General features: G+C 39.7%; 1 protein-coding gene across 9 annotated transcripts in view; it reads right to left on the bottom strand.

The window, feature by feature from the left end:
* Positions 1–20,918, bottom strand: part of LOC133246312 (cytochrome c oxidase assembly factor 1 homolog) — a 95,332-nt gene extending 74,414 nt beyond the window's left edge. For 3 of the 9 annotated variants that reach the window (XM_061414491.1, XM_061414485.1, XM_061414487.1), the window contains exon 1: positions 20,802–20,891. The gene's annotated coding sequence lies outside the window, so the exon portion shown is untranslated. The other 6 variants (XM_061414486.1, XM_061414489.1, XM_061414488.1 and 3 more) reach the window with 4 other exon arrangements.
* Between the last annotated feature and the right edge of the window lie 5,746 nt (positions 20,919–26,664).

The raw sequence follows: 26,664 nt of genomic DNA, 5'->3' as shown, positions 1-26,664 counted from the left end.
GACAGAAATTCTTCATTTTAGTAAAATCCAATTTATAATTTTCTTTTTGTACTTAATCATTTTTGTGTCCTATTTAAGAAAGCTTTGCATACTCTAAGGCACATATTTTCCTGTACTGTCTCCTAACAGATTTACTGTTTTGCCTTTCACAAATAGATCTATGATCCACTGAGAATTTGAGTGTAGCCTGAGATAGGGGTTTCGGTCCACTTTGTTCCATGTAAATATGCATGATGCTCGAGCACCATTTACTAAAATACCACATTTACACTGTTCTGCGTGCCACCTTTCCCACAAAACAAGTGTATGCTTGTTTCTGGATTCTTTATTCTTTCCACTGATCTACTGAAACAAGAGTATTGTATATCCTTGCACCAACAGAACAGTCTTTATTAATCTAGCTTAATTTTAATTTAAAATCTTGAGATCTATCAAATTGTTCCACTTTTGTTCCTGAAGAGTGTCTTGGCTTTTCTCAGCTTTTTGCATTTTCATATAAATGTATCTCTTTTAATGACTGTCACAACCCTTTAGGTAACTAAAGCTTATCAACCCACTTTAAAAACATGGCAAAGCAAACCTGGAAAACTGATATAACTTGACTGAGGTCATAAAACTGCACAGCCCAGGTCTGAACCCAGGAATGTGCTTATGCTAAGTCCACACCTACAATATCCTGCATGCCTATAAACTTACACATGTGAAAATGTTAAACCTAAAAACAGACACAAGTAAAAATAACAACGAATTATTATTTTACTACCTACTGGATTTCCTGTAAGTAATGTTAAGATAACTAATTCTAATAATGCTGGCAAATAAATTTATTATGAAATTGGTACAATGGTACCAATTTTGCCAACAGAAGTAAAAACAACTATTAATACAATCCTTTTAGAGTTCTAAGAAACTAAATGTGGTTACTGCTAATAAAGGTACAAGAGAAGTTGATATCCTGAAGCATTGATTTAGTTACTTCCTGCTTAAAGCCCAATTGTTTTACAATGTGGGTCATGCCTTACTCCCATTCTAGTGCATTAAGAAGATGAAATGAATAGATCTTTGGTAGGTAAAGGAGAGAAAAGATTCATGGACAATTCCCAAATATCTGGCTTGAGCAAAGGGTACTCAAAGAATTAATAGTCTATGAACTAATACCTCTTTAGCAACTACGCACTGTGGTAAGTGCTTGACATAAATTATCTCATCTCATCCTACCAACTCTAGCAGGTATTACTTCTGTCCCAAACTACAAATGAAAAAAATCAGAATGGGAAAGAAAGTACTGAGTATCAGATCTTAACTGAACGTTTCAGTTGCTAAGATCTTTCTACCATAACAAACTGCTAATATCTATGTGATATTTATTTGACAAGTGAACTGAAAAACTAGATTTTCCACTGGGGAATATACAAGTGACCCTAAAACAACAGCCAGGCAGCTGTCAGGATTTCACTGTAATTCAATGTAGCAAGTCACATGGGAGCCTTTTGACATTATTGCCCCTAGCAAAGTCACCTTTGAAAACAATACTCCATTGTTTGCCTGGGTTTTTCTACCTCTTTTTACCCTTAAAGTTTGGCACTATAAACTTAAAAAAAAAAAGTTTAGATCTTTAATATATGTTAGAAACAATACAATAGCTCACCCTACACTTTTTACAATCCCACTACAGTGACTAGTAAATTAAAACTAGTATGACATGGATAAACAACAAGTTCCAACTATGTAGCATAGGGAATTATATTCAATATCCTGCGATAAACCATTATGGAAAAGAATATGAAAATATATATACATATATATATATGTACCCACATGTATAACTGAGTTACTTTCCTGTACAGCAGAAATTAAACACAACATTGTAAATCAACTATACTTGAATAAAATAAAAAAAAAACTAGGAGCAGAGGGTAAGATGGTTAGGTAGCGTTACCAAGTCAATGGGCATGAATCTGAGCAAACTCCAGGAGATAATAGAGGACAAAGGAGCCTGGCGGGCTGCAGTCCAGAGAGTCAGACACAACTTAGTGACTGAGTAACAACAAAATGTGTGTGTGTGTGTGTGTGTGTGTGTGTGTGTGTGTACAACAGAATAATACATAGCCAAAAAAATGAAATTTTGCCATTTGCAACAATATGGATGGAGCCAGAGGGTATTATGCTTAGTGAAATAAGTCAGACAGAGAAAGGCAAATACTGTGTGATATCACTTGCATGTGGAATCTAAAAAACACAACAGATGTGAATATAGCTAAAAAACAGACTCACAGAAGTAGAGGAGAGACTAGTGGTTACCAGTGGGGAGAGGAAAGGTGGAAGGGGCAAGATAGAAGTAGAGGATTAAGAGGTACAGACTGGGACTCTTCTGGTGTTCTAACGGCCAAGGCTCCATGCTCCCAGCGCAGGGTGTGCGGGTTCAATCCCTGGTCAGGGAACTAGATCCCACACGCCGCAACTAAGAGTTTGCATTCTGAAACCAAAAAGATTCCACATGCTGCAACACAGATCAGAGATCCTGTGTGCTGCAACCAAGAGTCGGCACAGCAAAATAAATGTTTTTTAAAAAGAGGTACAAACTACCAAGTATAAAATAAGCTACAGTGATACACTGCTCAACACAGAGAATATAGCTAATGCATTATGATAACTACAAATGAAATATAATCTTTAAAAATTCTGAATATCTTGTACATCTGAAACTGATATATCATAAACTATACTTCAATAAAAATAATTCAATTTTTTTAATTACTTGGAAACAAAACTAGCATTAGAGACTCGTGAAAGGGTAACAGATCACTATGATACATCTCAATAAACTGGGCAGAAGAGAACAATTTCCTTATATACACAAGCATGGGAAATACAAGCAGGAAAGACATGAACCTGCTTTATTCTGTACTCTTCAGACCACATCAATAATACTGGGCAATGCACTTAAGAGGACAACATATCAAATAGAGTAACAATTTTTACCTAACAGTAAGATTTATAATGTAGAGTCCTAGAAATTACTTATAAAAATAGGCTGTATTTCACTGAGTCTGAAGATGGGGCCTAGAAATCTGACTTTTTTAAGTTTCTATAAAACAGGCAGAAAACAACAAAATGGCAATAAGCCCATACCTATCAACATTACTTTAAATGAAATGGACTAAATTCTCCATTCAAAAGGGATAAGGTAGCTATACAAATAAAAAAACAAGCTCCAATTATGTGATGCATGTAAGAGACAAATTTCAGCTTTAGTTATACAAATAGGCTCAAAATGAAGGGATATTCCACACAAATGGAAACCAAAAGAGAGCCTCAGATCAGATTAGATCAGATCAGTTGCTCAGTCGTGTCCAACTCTTTGCAACCCCATGAATCGCAGCACGCCAGGCCTCCCTGTCCATCACCAACTCCCGGAGTTCATCCAGACTCACGTCCATCGAGTCAGTGATGCCATCCAGCCATCTCATCCTCTGGCGTCCCCTTCTCCTCCTGCCCCCAATCCCTCCCAGCATCAGAGTCTTTTCCAATGAGTCAACTCTTCACATTAGGTGCCCAAAGTACTGGAGTTTCAGCTTTAGCACCATTCCTTCCAAAGAAATCCCAGGGCTGATATCCTTCACAATGGACTGGTTGGATCTCCTTGCAGTCCAAGGGACTCTCAAGAGTCTTATCCAATACCACAGTTCAAAAGCATCAATTCTTCGGCGCTCAGCCTTCTTCACAGTCCAACTCTCACATCCATACATGACCACAGGGAAAACCATAGCCTTGATTAGACAGACCTTTGTTGGCAAAGTAATGTCCCTGCTTTTGAATACGCTATCTAGGTTGGTCATAACTTTCCTTCCAAGGAGTAAGCATCTTTTAATTTCATGGCTGCACTCACCATCTGCAGTGATTTTGGAGCCCAGAAAAATAAAGTCTGACACTGTTTCCACTGTTTTCCCATCTATTTCCCATGAAGTGATGGGACCAGATGCCATGATCTTCATTTTCTGAAAGTCGAGCTTTAAGCCAACTTTTTCACTCTCCTCTTTCACTTTCATCAAGAGGCTTTTGAGTTTCTCTTCACTTTCTGCCATAAGGGTGGTGTCATCTGCATATCTGAGGTTATTGATATTTCTCCCGGCAATCTTGATTCCAGCTTGTGTTTCTTCCAGTCCAGCGTTTCTCATGATGTACTCTGCATATAAGTTAAATAAACAGGGTGACAATATACAGCCTTGACGAACTCCTTTTCCTATTTGGAACCAGTCTGTTGTTCCACGTCCAGTTCCAACTGTTGCCTCCTGACCTGCATACAGATTTCTCAAGAGGCAGATCAGGTGGTCTGGTATTCCCATCTCTTTCAGAATTTTCCACAGTTTATTGTGATCCACACAGTCAAAGGCTTTGGCACAGTCAATAAAGCAGAAATAGATGCTTTTCTGGAACTCTCTTGCTTTTTCCATGATCCAGCAGATGTTGGCAATATGACCTCTGGTTCCTCTGCCTTTTCTAAAATCAGCTTGAACATCAGGAAGTTCACTGTTCACGTATTGCTGAAGCCTGGCTTGGAGAATTTTGAGCATTACTTTACTAGCGTGTGAGATGAGTGCAATTGTGCGGTAGTTTGAGCATTCTTTGGCATTGCCTTTCTTTGGGATTGGAATGAAAACCGACCTTTTCCAGTCCTGTGGCCACTGCTGAGTTTTCCAAATTTGCTGGCATATTGAGTGCAGCACTTTCACAGCATCATCTTTCAGGATTTGAAATAGCTCAACTGGAATTCCATCACCTCCACTAGCTTTGTTCATAGTGATGCTTTCTAAGGCCCACTTGACTTCACATTCCAGGATGTCTGGCTCTAGGTCAGTGATCAGACCATCGTGATTATCTGGGTCGTGAAGATCTCTTTTGTACAGTTCTTCTGTGTATTCTTGCCATCTCTTCTTAATGTCTTCTGCTTCTGTTAGGTCCATACCATTTCTGTCCTTTATCGAGCCCATCTTTGCATGAAATGTTCCTTTGGTAGCTCTGATTTTCTTGAAGAGATCCCTAGTCTTTCCCATTCTGTTGTTTTCCTCTATTTCTTTGCATTGATTGCTGAAGAAGGCTTTCTTATCTCTTCTTGCTATTCTCTGGAACTCTGCATTCAGATGTTTATATCTTTCCTTTTCTCCTTTGCTTTTCACTTCTCTTCTTTTCACAGCTATTTGTAAGGCCTCCTCAGACAGCCATTTTGCTTTTTGCATTTCTTTTCTATGGGAATGGTCTTGATCCCTGTTTCCTGTACAATGTCACGAACCTCATTCCATAGTTCATCAGGCACTCTATCTATCAGACCTAGTCCCTTAAATCTATTTCTCACTTCCACTGTATAATAAGGGATTTGATTTAGGTCATACCTGAATGGTCTAGTGGTTTTCCCTACTTTCTTCAATTTAAGTCTGAATTTGGCAATAAGGAGTTCATGGTCTGAGCCACAGTCAGCTCCTGGTCTTGTTTTTGCTGACTGTATAGAGCTTCTCCATCTTTGGCTGCAAAGAATATAATCAATCTGATTTCCGTGTTGACCATCTGGTGATGTCCATGTATAGAGTCTTCTCTTGTGTTGTTGGAAGAGGGTGTTTGTTATGACCAGTGCATTTTCTTGGCAAAACTCTATTAGTCTTCGCCCTGCTTCATTCCGTATTCCAAGGCCAAATTTGCCTGTTACTCCAGGTGTTTCTTGACTTCCTACTTTTGCATTCCAGTCCCCTATAATGAAAAGGACATCTTTTATGGGTGTTAGTTCTATAAGGTCTTGTAGGTCTTCATAGAACCCTTCAACTTCAGCTTCTTCAGTGTTACTGGTTGGGGCACAGACTTGGATTACTGTGATACTGAATGGTTTGCCTTGGAAACGAACAGAGATCATTCTGTCGTTTTTGAGATTGCATCCAAGTACTGCAGTTTGGACTCTTTTGTTGACCATGATGGCCACTCCATTTCTTCTGAGGGATTCCTGCCCGCAGTAGTAAATATAATGATCATCTGAGTTAAATTCACCCATTTCAGTCCATTTCAGTTCGCTGATTCCTAGAATGTTGACATTCACTCTTGCCATCTCTTGTTTGACCACTTCCAATTTGCCTTGATTCATGGACCTGACATTCCAGGTTCCTATGCAATATTGCTCTTTACAGCATCAGACCTTGCTTCTATCACCAGTCACATCCACAGCTGGGTATTCTTTTTGCTTTGGCTCCATCCCTTCATTCTTTCTGGAGTTATTTCTCCACTGATCTTCAGTAGCATATTGGGCACCTACTGAACTGGGGAGTTTCTCTCTCAGTATCCTATCATTTTGCCTTTTCATACTGTTCATGGGGTTCTCAAGGCAAGAATACTGAAGTGGTTTGCCATTCCCTTCTCCAGTGGACCACATTCTGTCAGATCTCTCCACCATGACCCGCCCGTCTTGGGTTGCCCCACGGGTATGGCTTAGTTTCATTGAGTTAGACAAGGCTGTGGTCCTAGTGTGATTAGATTGACTAGTTTTCTCTGAGTATGGTTTCAGTGTGTTTGCCCTCTGATGCCCTCTTGCAACACCTACCGTCTTACTTGGGGTTCTCTTACCTTGGGCGTGGGGTATCTCTTCACGGCTGCTCCAGCAAAGCACAACCATTGCTCCTTACCTTGGACGAGGGGTATCTCCTCACCGCCGCCCTTCCTGACCTTCAACGTGGGATAGCTCCTCTAGGCCCTCCTGCACCCACGCAGCCACAGCTCCTTGGATGTGGGGTTGGTCCTCCCGGCCACCGCCCCTCCCTCGGGCGTGGGGTTGCTCCTCCAGGCCACAGCCCCCGACCTCAGACGCGGGGTAGCTCCTCTGGGCCATTCTTGCACCATCGCAGTCTGGTACTCTCGGCCGCTGCCCCTGACCTCGGACGTGGGGTAACTCCTCTTGGCCGCCACCCCTCGGGCATGGGGTCCTCCTGGCTTCTGCCCCTGACCTCGGAGCCATCTATAGATTTAATGCAATCCCTACAAAAATCCCAACTGCATTTTTTTTACAGAAATAGAAAATAATTGTAAAATTTGTATGGAACCATGAAAGACTCAAATAGCCAAAAAAATCCTGAGAAGGAAAAAAAAATCATACTTCCTGATTTTTACCTATATCACAAAGCTATAACAATCAAAACAATAAGATACTGGCATTAAAAACTGACATGTAGATCAATGAAACAGAATTGAGAGCCCAGAAATAAACCCATGTATATATGGTCAACCAATATTTGACAAAGTAGTCAAAAATACTCAATTGAGAAAAGCTAATCTCTACAATAAATATTGCTGGGGAAATTGGATATTTACATGCAAAAGAATGAAATGAAACCCTTACACCACTCACAAAATGAACTCAGAAATGGATTATTAAAGATGTAAATGTAAGGCCTTAAACATAAAACTCCCAGAAGAAAGTAAGATTAAAAGATCCTTGACATTTTCTTGGCAATGACTTTTTCAGATATGGCACCAAAAGAATCAACAAATGAGACTACATCAAACCAAAAAGCTTTTGCACAGCAAAAGAATCAACAAAATAAAAAGGCAATCTACAGAGTAGGAGAAAATATTTGCAAATCATGTATTTCATAAGGGCTAATATCAAAAATACATAACTCATAAAATTCAATAACAAAAAGCAAATAATCTGATTAAAAATGAACAAAGGACCTGAACGGACATTTTTCCAGAGAAGACATACAATGACCAACAAGCACATGAAAAGATACTCAACATCACTAATTATCAGAAAAATGCAAATCAAAACCTCAATGAGATACCACCTCACACCCCAAAAAAAACAAGAGATAAGTGTTGAGAAGAACGTGAGAAAAGGGAACCCCTCTGTATTTTTGACAGGAATATAAATCAGTATAGCACTATGGAAAACAGCTGGAGAAGGCAATGGCACCCCACTCCAGTACTCTTACCTGGAAAATCCCATGAATGGAGGAGCCTGGAAGGCTGCAGTCCATGGGGTCGCTTAGAGTCAGACACGACTGAGCGACTTCACTTTCACTTTTCACTTTCATGCACTGGAGAAGGAAATGGCAACCCACTCCAGTGTTCTTGCCTGGAGAATCCCAGGGACGGGGAGCCTAGTGGGCTGCCGTCTATGGGGTCGCACAGAGTCGGACACGACTGAAGTGACTTAGCAGCATGGAAAACAGTATTGATATTCCTCAAAAAATTAAAAGTAAAACTGCCATATGATCCAGCAATCCCACTTCTGGTTATAAATCCAAAAGAAATGAAATCAGTATGTCAAAGAGACTTCCATACTCCCTGTGTTCATTACAGCATTATTCACAGTAATGAAAACACAGAAATAACCAAAGTGTCCATTGATAGATAAATGGATAAAAATGGATATATACACATACACTAGAATATCATTCAGTCATTTTTAAAAAATGAAGGAAATTCTGCTATTTGGGACACATCAATGAAACGAGAGCTGAACAAGTTAGAGAAAAACATTTACTCCATGATACCACTTATATATGGAATGTATATCGCAAACTCATTGAAACAGAGAATGGCGTTTGCCAGGGGCTTGGGACTGGCTGGTCAAGAAACAAAAATCTCCAATTACAAGATAAATTAATTCTGGGGATCTAATGGCGTTTGCCAAGGGCTCGGGACTGAGGAAATGGGAAGAGGCTGGTCAAGAAACAAAAATCTCCCATTATGAGATGAATTAATTCTGGGCATCTAATGTACAGCATAGTGACTACAGTTAATACTATTATATAGTTGAAAGTTGCCATGAGAGTAAATCTTAAATGTCCTCACCACATACCCACACACAAGTGGTACTTATGTGAGGTGACAGAGGTATTAACTAACTGTACTGGGGCAATCATTTCAAAATACATACATGTACCAGATAATCACTTTGCACATCTTCAACTTATATAATGTTATATACCATTATTCTCGAGAAATCTGAGAAAAGAGCAAGATCTTTAAAAAGAAACATGAATATAAAATGACAAATTAACATCTTTGTAAAAGTTGAAATACACATGAAATTTTAAAATACACCATGTATTATTTGTCCTGTTCAAAAGTCTTTCATAATAAATATTCCAGATGTAGAAAAATTCCACTCATTTTGCATTGACACTGGTCAAATACAAAGTGTATCAAAAAAGAATCCTCAGGTGAAGTACTGGGGCACATGTTACCTCTATAATTGCCTGTAATTTAATAATAAACTATTTTGCTTGCTCTGGTTTTGGCTTTGCTTTGAAATACTGCTTTTAGTATTCAGATTTTATATTAAGTTCTCATTTCATACTGGAGTATTCCATAAAAACATTCATACCTTCAATTCCTTAGTATTTGGGGGGAAAAAAAAAACCTACAGTTTATCAGTGAATATTCTGAACTTGAAAACACCATCAAACACTATTGGGTAATATTTATATATACAACACTGAGATCTCATAGCAAGGTTAACAGTACTACACAAAATACTAAATTGTATGACCCAATCAAAAAATGGGCCAAAGAACTAAATAGACAATTTTCCAAAGAAGACATACAGATGGCTAACAAACACATGAAAAGATGCTCAAATCACTCATTATCAGAGAAATGCAAATCAAAACCACTATGAGGTACCATTTCACGCCAGTCAGAATGGCTGCGATCCAAAAGTCTACAAGCAATAAATGCTGGAGAGGGTGTAGAGAAAAGGGAACCCTCTTACACTGTTGGTGGGAATGCAAACTAGTACAGCCACTATGGAGAACAGTGTGGAGATTCCTTAAAAAACTGGAAATAGAACTGCCTTATGATCCAGCAATCCCACTGCTGGGCATACACACTGAGGAAACCAGAATTGAAAGAGACACGTGTACCCCAATGTTCATCGCAGCACTGTTTATAATAGCCAGGACATGGAAGCAACCTAGATGTCCATCAACAGATGAATGGATAAGAAAGCTGTGGTACATATACACAATGGAGTATTACTCAGCCATTAAAAAGAATACATTTGAATAAGTTCTAATGAGGTGGATGAAACTGGAGCCTATTATACAGAGGGAAGTAAGCCAGAAAGAAAAACACCAATACCGTATACTAACTCATATATATGGAATTTAGTAAGATGGTAACAATAACCCTACGAGACAGCAAAAGAGACACTGATGTATAGAACAGTCTTTTGGACTCTGTGGGAGAGGGAGAGGGTGAGAGAATTTGGGAGAATGGCATTGAAATATGTATAATATCATATATGAAATGAGTCGCCAGTCCAGGTTCAATGCACGATACTGGATGCTTGGGGCTGGTGCACTGGGATGACCCAGAGGCATGATATGGGGAGGGAGGAGGGTTCAGGATGGGAAACACATGTATACCTGTGGCAGATTCATTTAGATATATGGCAAAACCAATACAATATTGTAAAGTTAAATAAAATAAAATTTTTAAAAAATAATTTTAAAAAATAATAATAAATTGTTACTGCCAATTTACTAATTTAGTTTGCTCCCAAACTTTTTATTTCTTGGAACACCACTCATAGGATTTACAATTAATATAAACTTATTTTACTCCTAAGAATACCTGTTAGCAGCAGAGGATGAAAACATTTATAAGATGGCAAAAACTATGAGTAAGACCAGCTTATTAATCACGATTCCACTTTTCTCCCAGACGCTTCTTTCTCAGTTCCCAGACCTGTACTTTCTACTCAGTATGTCAGCATGCCCCATTCTTGCTTTCCCCTTGATGGCAGTGGAACTCTTAAAACAAATGGTAACCAGCAGTATTGATTGTTAAGCTTTAATTCTCAGGGAATTTTAAATTCCTTTTTCCTGTTTCCCTCACTATTTAAATGATTTTCCTCAGCTTTTAGAATTCAAATAAACGTAAAATTTCCTGAGAAATGCTAGGAATGCCTTCCCACATGGAAATCCGATTTTATCCAGAGATCATTGCTGTGAGTCTCCAGAATCTGTCCCAAAGTGAACAGCATCCATTGGGAGTTACTAATCAGCAATATTCACCCAATCTTCCTATTTCATCTCCCTTGTATCCCAATTTCCAGAGATATCTGGTATTGCCTAGTTTTTGAGCTTTTTGAGGATTTACAAGGTAAATCTGATCTTCTGCCAATTTAGGGTTCATGAGTCTTGCGTGTCTAGATAAACTGCCATTCTTGTTTAAGCTTTCCAGTTTTGGGTGTCTAGATAAATTGCCACTCATTCTTGTTTAGGCTTTCCAGTTTTTCAAACTGTACTGCTCATCTCCTTGCCTGATGTTCTGTCCTTTGGACATAATTTTACTATACTATACTTTACTTTATACAGAACTTTACTATAGTTTCAGTAGGGTATCAATAGGGAGCTAGATCAGAAGTTAATTTACCATCTTAATCCAATAAGAATCTTCACTTTTAACTCGTGTCTTAAGTGACTGTGTGGCATGCAATCTCAAAACACACTTTCAAACACTTAACTGGAGAACAGTCAGTAGAAAGTACCCAGAATAGTGAAGACAATGAGAAATACTTGAAGCTAAGGAGATTTACAAAGGAGAATATGCTGGGAGCCACAACAGCAACTTCAATAGCTAAAGAGCTAATGGGGGAAGAGAAGTTAGGCTTGTTCTCTGTGCCTCCAAGGAAAGCTAGAACCAGTGTGGGAAAACTGCAGGCCAGAGATCTCGACGAGACAGATAACTTAAACTCTTGCAAAAAGGAATGAACTGCCCCAGGAAGCCAGAAATCCAAGAACAGGCAGCACTACTACCGCTTACTCGGATACCACCAACAGCATCTAAGCCCCAGGTGGTTGTGTGGGCCAACCGGTGGCTGCGGCAAGACTCAAACTCATGAAAAACAAAGTTAATGGATAATTAAAAGCGAGAAGAATGATTTTACAAAGAGAGTCATTTTAGGCACACTCAAAGTTCTCAAATACAAAGCATTGTCTACACGTCGAATATACCAGGGTAATGACTGCCTGGTCCTAAACTTCCTTTTCTCAATCAGAATATAATTTTTTTCTACACTGAATCTGAAGTCAGATGTGCTTTTATCCTGAGATCTGAGTGGAAACGTGACAAAGTGATGAGTCCCCATGAGCCACAAACTTTAATATATCCCTGAGCCATCACTTCTTTACCTAAAATGCATGTTTGCTTAAAAACAGGTCCCCCTGCTTCCATTCTGCTCCCCTAGTCCAAAAAAGGAACAAAGAAGACATCAGAGAAGATGGAGCATAGCGACCAAGAGAAAAGTGGCATAATCTGAGGCTGTAGCAGTAAGCAGAGAAGCCAGATCACAGGGAGGGGCTGGAAGGGTGGACTGTTGGTCAAACTAAATATTTCTGGCTTATCCTAAGCATAATGGTAAATAATAGAAAAGTTTCAACTAAGAGTTTGACATGATCACATTTTATATTTTTTAAAATAGTTTTTGTGTGAAAAATAAAGTAGAAATATCACATTTTTTTGTTGGTTACTCGATAAGTCATGTCTGACTCTTTACAACCCCATGGACTGTAGCCCGCCTGGCTCCTCTATCCATGGGATTTCCCAGGCAAGAATACTGGAGTGGATTGCCACTTCCTTTTCCAGAGGATCTTTCCAACCCAGGGATCAAACTTGCATCTCCTGCATTGGCAGGCAGATTCTTTATCACATTTAGGCAGACCAGTTAGGAAGCGGAATCCCGGTGAGGGATAAAGATAGTTTGGACTTGGATGACAGAAGCAGAGAGGAAGTAACCAGGTCTGAGAAAGTCTACCTAAAAGGTAGAATTAAGAGAATGCTGAGAGGTCTTAAAGATGATTCCCAGTATCCTGCATGAGCATCCGGATAAATGGTGATACCAATTCCCAGGGAAGTACATACTACCACATAAAAATTAGGAATCCCTTTTTAAGTGAGTTAGGCTTGAAAACCTGAATCACCTAACTGTGAATGTCTCACAGGCTCCACTTCATCATTTCTCACTAAACATCTCCATTAAAGCTTCAAACTCAGAACCTGGCGATCAAAATCTGCATCTTTCTTCTGCATCTGCTCCATTTGCTGATTAATTCACGCTATCAACTCTGAGGGATGTTACAGATGGGGTTCCTGCCCACAATAAAGAATACTGGAATACAGAACACCTGACGTGCGTCTCTGATAAACGTCTACCAGATCACAGGGAGGGGCTGGAAGGGAGGATTCACAGACTCACCCATAATACTGCAGGTATTCCTTACATAAAGGTTAACCTTTAAGACTTAACTCCTAATTCTACAAACAGTTAAAACTATCTGAAAACAAATACAAAAGAATTAAAGGATGCTTTCATCCATAGACTGCTTTGCTAGGAGTAAGACAGCTTTGGGAATAGATCCAAAGAAAGTGGATTCTAGAGTTAAATGTCAATTCTTAATTAACTGTCCTGTTTTCCTGAAGTAAAAACTTCTAGTTCTTTTGCAGCAGACAATCTTTGTGTCCTGTTATGGCCCAACACTGCCCCCTGTTGGAAGGCATCACAGGCAAAAATGATCTTATTCCTAATGAAGTTTGTGAAAAAGTTTTGAGTTTCTGAAAGAAAATGAAAAGGGATTAGGTTTATTTTATCCTTTTTAGTCCATCGAATTTGAGTAAAAATCACTGATAAAGAGAAAAGGAAGGAAAATCACCTTACTGCTTCCCACAGTAAAAAGCACAAAATGACATTTACTTTTTGGTTACCTAGGCAATGGAAAGGTGACCCTAAAGAGAGCAGGAGGGAGTTTCTGAGGTGAGGTGTACCCTGGCTACAGTAGCAGTCACACTAATCTATCTATACGTGTATTACAATTTACAGAACTAAACCAAAAGGTAAAATAGTCAATTGTACTGCGTGATAAAGGACAGGACAGAATAAGAGGATAAAAATACTCAGCGCCACGTGTTTATAGAAAGGAAGAAAAATCATAAAGTTAGAATGCAAAAACATCAACATAAAATTTAAGTTTTGCTGTTTATACCTCAATTTGAGCTATAGAAAGGTCCTGATCTGACACAAGCATGTTGAAAGATTTAATATGGACTTGGAAGCATTTCTAAAGGTTAATGATGTACACCAGCAGTAAAATCACTTTATCCCTAGCAAAAACAAGTCTGATGAAAGGTAACAATCTATTACCAAAAACTAGGAATTAATATTCACCTTTCTCTGGTAACCTCAAAAGAAGAATTATAAAGGCATTTTATATGAGTGTGTTTAGTCGGAGCGGAAGGGGAAGAGAGAGTCTGGCAAGCATGAGATCTTAGTTTTCTAAGATTTGGTGAGTCATACTGCTGTCTGTTTGTCTACACTTCCCCACTGATCGCAGAGAGGCCAGTTATTGAGAGGGATCCCAGTACCCACAACAACATAACACTTCCAACTTCAGGGGAGTAGTTGAAAAAATAATGGTATAGTAATAACAGAATAATATTGGTCATTTCCCACTCTTCACTAATTAATGACATGGATGTCTTTGCACTAAACTTGCCTGTCAGAAGCAGCAGTATTTACAACATACCAGAGTAATTGCCAAAGTATCCAATGAGATACTCAGCATAACACAACAATCCAGACCTCTGCAATGATACAAGTCTGCAAAATCACCCCCATCTTACCAACTGCCATGACAAGTAATTTCCCCAAAAGATTGAAAACACAGAAAACAAACACTGAAATCAAACAACAGCAAAAAAAAAAAAAAAAAAAGGCAGGAGATTAGATCATAAACAAGTTTGGGATCTGGGAACCTATCCAGGTAAACTTATTTAATCTGAATTCTAGCATGTAATTTTAAAACTCCAAGATTTCCAAAACCTAAGACAAAAACTCCCACATACCTTCAACCAGGAGCTGGCTCTTTGAATTCATATTTTTAGAAAGGTAAATGTGATCATTAATACATGCCTAAATTACACAATTCTTTTAAGCCTCATATTTTATGTGAATGACAAAAACACACTGAAGCAAACTGATAGTTCCTCAAAAACTCAAACCAAGAATTACCCTGTGCTGTGCTTAGTTATTCTGTCACATCCGACTCTTTGCGACCCTATGGCCTGTAGCCCACCAGGCTCCTCTGTCCATGGGAATTCTCCAGGCAAGAATACTAGAGAGGGTTCCCATGCTCTTCTTCAGGGGTCTTCTCAACCAAGGGATCGAACCCAGGTCTTCTGCATTGCAGGTGGATTCTTTACCATCTGAGCCACCAGGGAAGACCAAGAATACTGGAATAGGTAGCCAATCCCTCCTCCAGGGAGTCTTCCCAACCCAAGAATCAAACCGGGGTCTCCTGCATTGCAGGACGATTACTTACCAGCTGCGCTACTGGTAAGTAATCTCGGAAGTCCGAGAATTATCCTATGACCCAGCAATTTCACTTAACGGTATACACTCAAGAGAACTCAAACAATAACTGTGTACCAATGTTTATAGAAGCACTATTCATAATAGCCAAAAGATGGAAACAACCCACATATCTATGAACTAATGAATGGATAAACAAAATGTGATATATGCATACAATGGACTATTATTTAGCCTTAAAAAGGAAGAAAATTCTGCAATACGCCACAAGGATGAACCTGAAAGACATGATACAAAGCAAAATAAATCAGACACAAAGAGAAATACTGTATTCCAGAGACAAAGTGGAAAGGTGGTTACCGGGGCTGGAGAGAGGGGGAACTGGGGCATTATTATGTAACAGGTTATACAGAATTTCAGTTCAGGAAGATAAAGGTTCTGGAGAGGATGGTGGTGACAGTTCCACAACAAAATGAATGCACTTAATGTCACTGAATAGTACACTTAAATGGTCAGAATGCTAAATTTCATGTTATGGACATTTTACCATAATTAAAAAAAAAAAAAAGCAAATACTATAGCAAGAAACACACAGTCCTCCTGACAAATCAGGCCATATGGAAATAATGAAGCCTCAGGTATTGCATGTAAATTAGAATTTTACATGGGAGCTATTTTCTAGGGAGCTATGATATATAGTTTTCCTCAATTACTCAAAATGTTCAGAGACCCTAAAAATACCTGAATTACCACTACCTTTAAATCAATGAAATGAGAAAAACAAACACCAAATAATGTTAATAGGATTTTATAAAACTACTATTCCCAGCATGTCACAACCAATACAGAACCAGCATAGTTACACTCAAGCTCTGCACACATAAAATCTTCAAATAAACTTCTGCGGGCATGTATTAAGTACCTCTATGTGATGACCAACTGTCCAGCACAGCTCTCAAAAATCTAATGCACTATACTAAACATGAAGATGAGAATAAGAAAATAACTAAGTGTTATAGAAAGCTTAAAGAACAAAGCTGAAGCAGATTTTAGCATGTTTTTCAAGGCAGAAAGACAGGGAGGCACAAGAGTCTGAAACAATGAACACTCTACAGGCACACTTCTGAGATATTGTGGGTTCCGCTCCAGACTGTCACAATTAAGTGAATATTGCAATAAAGTGAGTTACATGAATTTTCTGTTTTCCCAGGGCATGTGATAGTTATGTTCACACTATACTACAGACTATTAGGTGTGCAACAGTATTATATCTAAAAGCAAAATATCTAATTTAAAAATAGTTTACTGCTAAAAAAAGAAAAAGCTAACCATCATGTGGGCTTTCAGAGTCACATCTTTATGCTGGTGGAGGGTCTTTCTCTGATGTTGGAGGCTACTGACTCATCAGGTGGTGCTAGTGGTAAAGAACCTGCCTGCCAATGCAGCAGACACGTAAGAGACATAGGTTCGATCCCTGGGTCAGGAAGATCCCCTGGAGGAGGGCATATCAACCCACTCCAGTATTTTGCCTGGAGAATCCCATGGACAGAGGAGCCTGGCTGGCTCGTAGATCACAAAGAGTTGGACATGATTGAAGCGACACACACACACTCTGAATGATCAGGGTATGAACGCTGAAGGTTGAGGTGGATGCAGCAATTTCTTAAAGTACGACAACAATGAAGCTTGCTGCATCCACTGACTTTTCCTTTCCTACATGGGTTCTCTGTAGCAAGTAATGCTGTTACACAGCATTTTACCCACAGGAGAACTTCTTTCAAAATTGGAGTTAACCTCTCAAACACTGTCACCATTGTATCAAATAAGTTGATGTAATATTCTAAATACTATGCTGTCATTTCAACAATCTTCACATAATCATTGGGAGTAGGTACTATCCAAAGAAATCACATTCTTTGCTCATTCATAAGAAGCAATTCCTCATCCATTAAAGTTATATCATGAGATCACAGCAATGCAGTCACATCTTTATAGACTCCACTACTAATTCTAGCTCTCTTGCTGTTCCCACCACATCTGCAATTATGTCCTCCACCAAGTCTTGAACTCCTCAAAGTTATCCATGAGGGTTGGAATCAACTTCTTCCAAAGTGAAAGTGAAAGTCGCTCAGTCGTGTCCAACTCTTTGTGACCCCATGGACTTAGCCTGCCAGGCTCCTCTGTCCCTGGGGAGTCTCCATGCAAGAATACTGTAGTGGGTTGCCATGCCCTCCTCTAGGGGGTCTTCTCAACCCAGGGATCAAATCCAGGTCTCCCACATTGCAGGCGGATTCTTTACCAGCTGAGCTACTCGGGAAGCCTGACGGTGTAATACCTGCTTTCACTTGAACACTTAGAGGCCACTGCAGGGTTATCAATTAGTCTAATTTCTATATTACATTTCAGGGACTATGGAAGCCCAAGGAGAGAGGGAGAAACAGGGTAAAAGTCAGTTGGTGGAGCAGTCAGAACACACAAGTTTCTCAATTAATTTCACTGTCTTATATGGGCACAGTTCATGCACCCAAAAACAATTACAATGGCAACATCAAGGATCACAGTTGACAGATCACCATAACAAATTAATAATAACAAAGTTTGAAATATTGTGAGAATTACCACAATGTAACATAGAGACACAAAGTGAGCAAATGTTGTGGGGAAATGGCACCAATAGAGTTGTTTGATGCAGGTTTGCATCAGAGACCTTCAACTTGTAAAAAAACACAATAATCAAAGCACAATAAAATAAGGCTTGCCAGTAAAGCTAAACGTAGTACCAGCAACTCAGACAAACCAGGTAACTAACATGTCGGTTTCTGTAATTCCTATCATTTAAGAACAGTATCCCAAACGACCACCCAGAAGCCTTTTAAGGAAAACATTCACAGTACTGACCACATAAAAACGTAAAGCATTACAATAGTAAAATACAGAAAAAAGTTAACAAGTAGTCTGAAAATATCTGTCCCATATCTAACAGCTAAGGGGCTAATATCTTTACAGAAAAACCTCCTACAAATCAATAAGGAAAAGGCAAAATCAGCAGGGAATAGAAAAATTATATAAACTGTTTTCCATTGCTTCATCTTTCAAATCTTAAAATGCTGCTCACAGGATCTTCGCGTCAATTTTCCTGAGCCTGGTCTTTCACGCTTAGTAATTCACTCTGAATTACTCCCACATATCTGTATAACATGGTCCCCAGGAAAAGTCAAAATTAAGCTCATGTGCTTCCCATTTAAAGGAACTATTGTATAATCCCGAAGACTGTCATACAGGTGATGAAAGACCTGACCTAGAATATATAAAGCACTCTTACAACTCAATGGTAAACAACAGCTTAGTTTTTAAATGGGCAAAGGAATGGATAGACATTTCTCCAAAGAAGATATACACGTGGCCAATAGCACACAAAAAGATGCTCAACATTAGCCATCAGGGAAATACAAATCAAAACCACAACAAGACAATGCTTCACACCCACTAGGACAGCTAGAATTATAAAAAAAATTAAAAAGATAATAAGCGTTGGCAAGGATGTGAAGAAATCAGAACCTTTATACACTGCTTACAGGAATATAAAATGGTGAAGCTGCTTTAAATTCGGAGAAGGCAATGGCACCCCACTCCAGTACTCTTGCCTGGAAAATCCCATGGATGGAGGAGCCTGGTGGGCTGCAGTCCATGGGGTCGCTAAGAGTCGGACACGACTATGCGACTTCACTTTCACTTTTCACTTTCATGCATTGGAGAAGGAAATGGCAACCCACTCCAGTGTTCTTGCCTGGAGAATCCCAGGGACGGAGGAGCCTGGTGGGCTACCGTCTATGGGGTCGCACAGAGTCGGAGACGACTGAAGAGACTTAGCAGCAGCAGCAGCAGCAGCTGCTGCTTTTAAAAAAAAAAAAACAAAGTCTGGTAGTTCTTCAAAATGTTAAATGTAGAATTACCATATGACCCAGGAATCCTACTCTTACGTACATAGCCAAGAGAAATGAAATCATTATGCTCACACAAAAAAAAATGCGTACACCAACGTTCATAGCAGCATTATTTAGGATAACCAAAACAACTGAAATACCCATCAACAGGACCAATGGATAAGTAACTGGTGGTTTATCCACACAGTGAAACAATATTTAGCAATAAAAAGAAATGAAGTGCTGATACACTTCAACATGTTAAGCGAAAGAAGACCACATGGTTTATTATTTATCAGCCTATTCTAGAATTGTCCAGAATTGACAAATATATTTATATATTCAGCAGATTAGTAGTTCCTTAGAGCTAAAAGTGGGGTAGGGTAAGAAGGAACTCAAGGGAGACTGCTAATGGGTACAAGGTTTCTTTCAGGGGCGATGAAAATGTTTTAAAACCGTGGTTGTCAGTTGTACAACTTTGTGAATGCACTAAAAAGCAATGTGTATTTAAAAATTCCATGGTGTGTGAACTATATTTCAATCAAGCTGTTATTTTTCAAAAGGACTGCAGGTTGGGCTTTTTCTCCCCAATTTTAACTCCATTTTCCCCCCAGTTCCTAAAACAGTGTCTGGCAATAACCATGAAATCACTAAATTCTGACTGAATGGAAAAGTAAATTTCTAAACGTGGGTAAACCATTATAAAACACTATCATAGCCAAAGAGATGAAATTACTGCAGGATGGCATGACAGGGACATACAGCACGTATGTGTTCGTGTGTTTCCCATGAAAGGAGATGAGACTGAAAAATTCATCATAAACAAGACTTTGAAGTGTCTTCAATCCACCCAAAGGAATTTGTACTATCCTGAATCAATGGGAAGGCCAGTAAGGTTTTAAGTAGAGGATTAACAGTCAGATCTGTGTTTTAAATGTGTAAGTTCAAGTAGAGAGTTGTTTATGTCCAAAGGTGAAGGACAGCAATGCCCCTCAGGTGAGAATAAAGAGGAATGAGGGGAAGAGCCCAGGAAAAGTAGCAAAATATAATACTTGTGGATTTTCTAAATTACAGCCCTTTCCACACACGCACAGACTGACAAACATGCATACGCACGCTTATACAAACACCCAAAAATCACTTAAACGCTGAAAATCACTTCTACGGTCAGCCCCCTTATGGAGCTCAGCTGTGATGGAGACGAATTATCATGACCACCGAGCCAGAGTATTCTTTTACACAATCATCTAGGCAGGGCCTCTCTCAAACTGTTGTAACCTGGGACCACCGACAAAGTGCACAGTTCCACCTCTTCACAAATGTGCTCCTGGAAATGCTCACCAAGGACCACGAGGCAAGGTCAAGATTAGCCCACCACGGGTCCCCCAATTACGCAGCTCCAGGAGGTCGCGACCCAGCAACAACAAGGAGGTGGCCCCTGACGTGCTGCCCTAGAAACAGTTCGCCCCTCGCGCAAAAGCGGTCTCCAGAACGACGGGAACAGATGCTTTTGGAGTAGGACTGACCCGACTCTTTTCTCCCGCGTGGACGCTAACCTGTCAGGCGTAGAAACACCTAGCCACAGAGAGCGCGACAGGCCCTTCCGGAAGTGGAGCGTGTGGGAGTGGGTGGGGCAAACGCCGGCGGGTGGACACGCCCCGCGAGGAGCAGTCGAGACTTCCGACGTCACCTCCTCTAGGGGCTAGAGCAGTCAGGACGCACTAGAGCAGTTGAATGATTGCAAAATCACGGCGCCAAAGCGGCGGTATCTCAGGCTGAAATTGGTTCGGCTGCCCGGCTTCTCAGAAGCTTGTCGAGCGCGAGAAGGGCATTTGTCTTCTCAAATCTCAGCTTTTTGTTTTGTGCACACCATTAGGCCCCAACATACTGTCAATCCATCAGCGGTTGCCTAGAAAATTTAAAACCACTGGTTCCTATTGCTCCTCGCAGGGATCTGGCGCTTCAATTGACCTCCAAGGATGCGAAACCACGGGCCATCAGCCCCGCTCTGGCACTGAAGTCCATCTTGCCGATTCGACTGAGGAACTTAACGCTAATTTTTTTATTCATTAAATATTTATTAAATTCTTACTGTGCTCCAGGGAATGGATTGTTAAGAAAAAATGTAATGGTCTCGGTTCTCATGGAGTTTAGTAGCAAAGTGCATTGGTACTGCTGCTGCTGCTAAGTCACTTCAGTCGTGTCCGATTCTGTGTGACCCCATAGAAGTCAGCCCACCAGGCTCCCCCGTCCCTGGGATTCTCCAGGCAAGAACATTGGAGTGGGTTGCCATTTCCTTCTCCAATGCATGAAAGTGAAAAGTGAAAGTGAAGTCGCTCAGTTGTGTCCAACTCTTAGTGACCCCATGGACTGCAGCCTACCAGGCTCCTCCGTCCATGGGATTTTCCAGGCAGGAGTACTGGAGTGGGGTGCCATTGCCTTCTCCAGCATTAGTACTAGTAATTACTTAGTAAACCTATCAGACTCGTCTGGCAGTATGTAAGTGTTCAATAAATGCTAGTTATTATTATTTTCATCTTGATTATTTCATTGTCATCATCGCTACTATTAACGTCACCCTTTAATGACAAGTTTGAAGTTCAAGTGTTACCTACCACCCAGGCCCTTGGATTCTTTAATCAAAAGAAACTGATAAAGGCCAGAGAGAAACAGAGCAGACCATACGGAAAAGAGAATTAGTAAGCTCAAAGACAGAAACCTAGAAATGATACAAGTAGAAGAGAAAATTAATATTAAAAAGAAAGAAGAAAAAAATGGGGACATTTTGACACAGCTACTTTGAGAAAACAATTGAGCAGGCCATTACATCTTATCATAAAAGTTAAGTGTAAACTAGACAATATTTACCTCAAAGACTAATAAAATTAGCATTAGGTAGGTTGGAATGAATGTCTTTTCTTCCTTATCTTACATACTGTCATCATGAAACTGAGTCCTGACTAGTTTGTTTACAAGAAATTTTACAGTAAAACTTTCAGTTTTAAACCTGGAAAAGTTCTTTGTAATCTTTACCAAAACATCATCTTTAATCCAAAGTCTATGCTTCCTCTATATGTTTTTTAACGGGGAATTGCATGGATCTACTATAGTTTTATATATAAAACTTATATCTGTTATAAAAAATTGTACCTGCTCAAATATGTTGGTTGTTGAAAATGGGGACATTTTATAATGATAACGAGGTTAGATCATCAAGAAAATTTAACAATTCTAAACTTGTATGCTTTTGAGCTATGGTGTTGGAGAAGACTCTTGAGAGTCCCTTGGACTGCAAGGAGATCCAACCAGTCCATCCTGAAGGAAATCAGTCCTGAATATTCATTGGAAGGACTGATGTTGAAGCTGAAACTCCAATACTTTGGCCACCTGATGAGAAGAACTGACCCATTGGAAAAGACCCTAGCACTGGGAAAGATTGAAGGCAGGAGGAGAAGGGGACGACAGAGGATGAGATGGCAGGATGGCATCCAGATGGCATCACCGACTCAATGGACATAAGTTTGGGTAGGCTCTAGGAGTTGGTGATGGACAGGGAGGCCTGGCCTGCTGCAGTCCATGGGGTCACAAAGAGTCAGACACGACTGAGCAACTGAACTGAACTGAAACATGTATGCAACATATATCAGAGGTTTGATATATGTGAAATAAAAACTCCAAGGAGAATTAGAAAAATCAACAACTACAGTGAGTGATTATAACATTCATCTCTCAGTGATCAGAATTAGATAAAAACCTCGATAATAGATCCATGCAATTTCCCATTTAAAAAATATATATAGAAGACTAGAAAAAGATTATCAACCAACTTGCCCAATTTATAGAACACTTGACCTATTTATCAACCACCTTGACCTAATATCTCCTAGAACACTGCACTCAATAACTATAGAATACATATTTTTTTAAATGTCTATGCTTTGTTCACCAAGATAAACCATATGCTAGTTTATAAAACAAATTCAATAAATTTTAAAAGACTGAAATCAGGCTTTATACTTTCTAATAATAATGAAATTAAGTTAGAAATAAGTAACAGGAAAATATTTGAAAAATCCCTAAATAGTTGGAGATATTTACGGGACAATGTAGAACTTTAAATACTTGTATTCAAAGAGAAGAAAGGTGAAAATCTGAGTTTCCACCTTAAAAAGCTAGAAAAAGTGATCAGCATCATGGCATTATGAGATGCCTCTCCTTTGATCTACAACCAGAAAACATCCATAACTGAACAGAGGTGTCCCTGCCCAACACATCAGGCTGGCCAGAGAATGCCACACACTTGTACACTTAAAGGTGGGTAGATGGAACACGTGGAAGAAGTGGAACCAGGGAAACAAAAAGGCAAGAATTCTGGAGTGGGTTGCCACTTTCTTCTCCAGAGATCTTCCCCACTCAGGGATCAGACCCATGTCTCCTGCATAGGCAGATGGATTCTTTACCACTGGACCACCTGGGAAGCAGGACAGGTGGGATAAAGGACAAAAAAGTGCTGATTGTCAAATTATGCAGCTTAGGTGAGAGAAACCAAAAAACCTGTGCTATAGCACCACCTACTGGGAACCAAGAGAATAGCCCCTAATTATTAATCTATTTAATCATTATTGTTTCAGTCCTCAAGTCATGTTCCACTCTATTGCAACCCCATGGACTGTAGTCCACCACACTCTTCTGTCCCTGGGATTTTCCAGGCAAGAATACTGGAGTGTGTTGCCATATCCTTCTCCAGGGAATCTTTCTGACCCAGGGATCGAACCCACGTCTCCTGCATTAGCAGCTGGATTCTTTAACACATTCAGTTCAGTTCAGTTCAGTGGTTCAGTCGTGTCCGACTCTTTGCGACCCCATGAATCGCAGCACGCCAGGCCTCCCTGTCCATCACCAACTCCCAGAGTTCACTCAGACTCACATCCATCGAGTCAGTGATGCCATCCAGCCATCTCATCCTCTGTCGTCCCCTTCTCCTCTTGCCCCCAATCCCTCCCAGCATCAGAGTCTTTTCCAATGAGTCAACTCTTCGCATGAGGTGGCCAAAGTACTGGAGTTTCAGCTTCAGCATCATTCCCTCCAAAGAAATCCCAGGGCTGATCTCCTTCAGAATGGACTGGTTGGATCTCCTTGAAGTCCAAGGGACTCTCAAGAGTCTTCTCCAACACCACAGTTCAAAAGCATCAATTCTTCAGTGCTCAGCCTTCTTCACAGTCCAACTCTCACATCCATACATGACAACAGGAAAAACCATAGCCTTGACTAGACCGACCTTTGTTGGCAAACTAATGTCTCTGCTTTTGAATATGCTATCTAGGTTGGTCATAACTTTCCTTCCAAGGAGTAAGCGTCTTTTAATTTCATGGCTGCACTCACCATCTGCAGTGATTTTGGAGCCCAGAAAAATAAAGTCTGACACTGTTTCCACTGTTTTCCCATCTATTTCCCATGAAGTGATGGGACCAGATGCCATGATCTTCGTTTTCTGAATGTTGAGCTTTAAGCCAACTTTTTCACTCTACTCTTTCACTTTCATCAAGAGGCTTTTGAGTTCCTCTTCACTTTCTGCCATAAGGGTGGTGTCATCTGCATATCTGAGGTTATTGATATTTCTCCCAGCAATCTTGATTCCAGCTTGTGTTTCTTCCAGCCCAGTGTTTCTCATGATGTACTCTGCATATAAGTTAAATAAGCAGGGTGACAATATACAGCCTTGACATACTCTTTTTCCTATTTGGAACCAGTCTGTTGTTCCATGTCCAGTTCTAACTGTGGCTTCCTGACCTGCATATAGGTTTCTCAAGAGGCAGGTCAGGTGGTCTGGTATTCCCATCTCTTTCAGAATTTTCCACAGTTTATTGTGATCCACACAGTCAAAGGCTTTGGCATAGTCAATAAAGCAGAAATAGATGTTTTTCTGGAACTCTCTTGCTTTTTCGATGAACCAGCGAATGTTTGCAATTTGATGTCTGGTTCCTTTGCCTTTTCTAAAACCAACTTGAACATCTGGAAGTTCACAGTTCACATATTGCTGAAGCCTGGCTTGGAGAATTTTGAGCATTACTTTACTGGCGTGTGAGATGAGTGCAATTGTGCAGTAGTTTGAGCATTCTTTGGCATTGCCTTTCTTTGGGATTGGAATGAAAACTGACCTTTTCCAGTCCTGTGGCCACTGCTGAGTCTTCCAAATTTGCTGGCATATTACGATCACATAAAAATAAATTGGCTGAGGAACAACTCATCAAGCACCATGAAAAACTGTGGTAACACGGAATATTGTGAGCTACCTCATAGAGAATTCAAAATAATTGTTATGTAGAAATTCAAGCTACAAGAAAACTCAGAAATGCAGTTCAGTGAACTCAGGAAACAATCAACGAGCATAAGGAATGCTTTACCAAAGAAGTTGAAACTCTAAAAAAGCACCAAACAGAAATAATTCTGGAGCCAAATAACTGAATAAGTGAGATTAAGAACACAATAGAAAGCACTGGAAATAGAGCAGACCATATGGAAAAGAGAGTTAGCCGGCTCAAAGATAGAAACCTAGAAATGATGCAGGTAGAAAGAGAAAAGTAAGATAAAAAAGAGATAGAAATTCTATGGAACTATCCAACTCTATTAGGAATGGAAATATTAGGTAATGGGTATCCCAGAAGGAGAAGAGAGGGAGAAGGGAATAGTTTGAAGAAATAACAGCTCACAACATCTCAAACATAGGGGAGGAACTGGATATACCAGTCTACGAAGCTAATAGGACATATAATTACCCCCAGTATAAAAAAAAACTTCTCCAATACACATTATATTAAACTGCTAAAAGTTAATGATAAATAAAAAATTTTAAAGGCACCCAGGGAAAAAGGATGACAACCTACAAATGAGTCCCATTAGGCGATCAGCAGATTTCTCAGCAGAAATTCTACAGGACAGAAGAGATGGAATAACACACTCAAAATATCAAAAAATAAAACAGTCATCCCAAAGTACTCTATCCAGCAAAGTTATCATTAAAGATAGGAAGGATAAAGGCTTTCCCACCCAAACAAAGGCCAAGGGAATTTATCAAACTAAATTTGCCTTAAAAGTAATGTTGAAAGGAGCTCTTCTATTTGAAACAAAAAGGCAAAAGTACACAAAACTTTGAGTAAGGTGGAAAACATGCAGAAAGAATCCGAAAATTAGAGCTGTCTATCAGAATAGGTAAACAGTTACAGTGTAAAGGTTAAAAGAGAAAAAGGAGTAAAAATATCTATAGTTACTTCAACTTGGTAATGAACTCACACTATAGAAAGGGAAAAATTGAGACAACAAAAGCATAAAAGGGGAAGAGAAAATGGATGGAAGTCGTACAGGAAAGTGAAGATAAGGTACCATCAACAG

Source organism: Bos javanicus, chromosome 4 (assembly GCF_032452875.1).
Source record: "Bos javanicus breed banteng chromosome 4, ARS-OSU_banteng_1.0, whole genome shotgun sequence".
Taxonomy (NCBI): Eukaryota; Metazoa; Chordata; class Mammalia; order Artiodactyla; family Bovidae; genus Bos; species Bos javanicus.
This window is presented reverse-complemented; position numbering and strand designations above follow the sequence as displayed.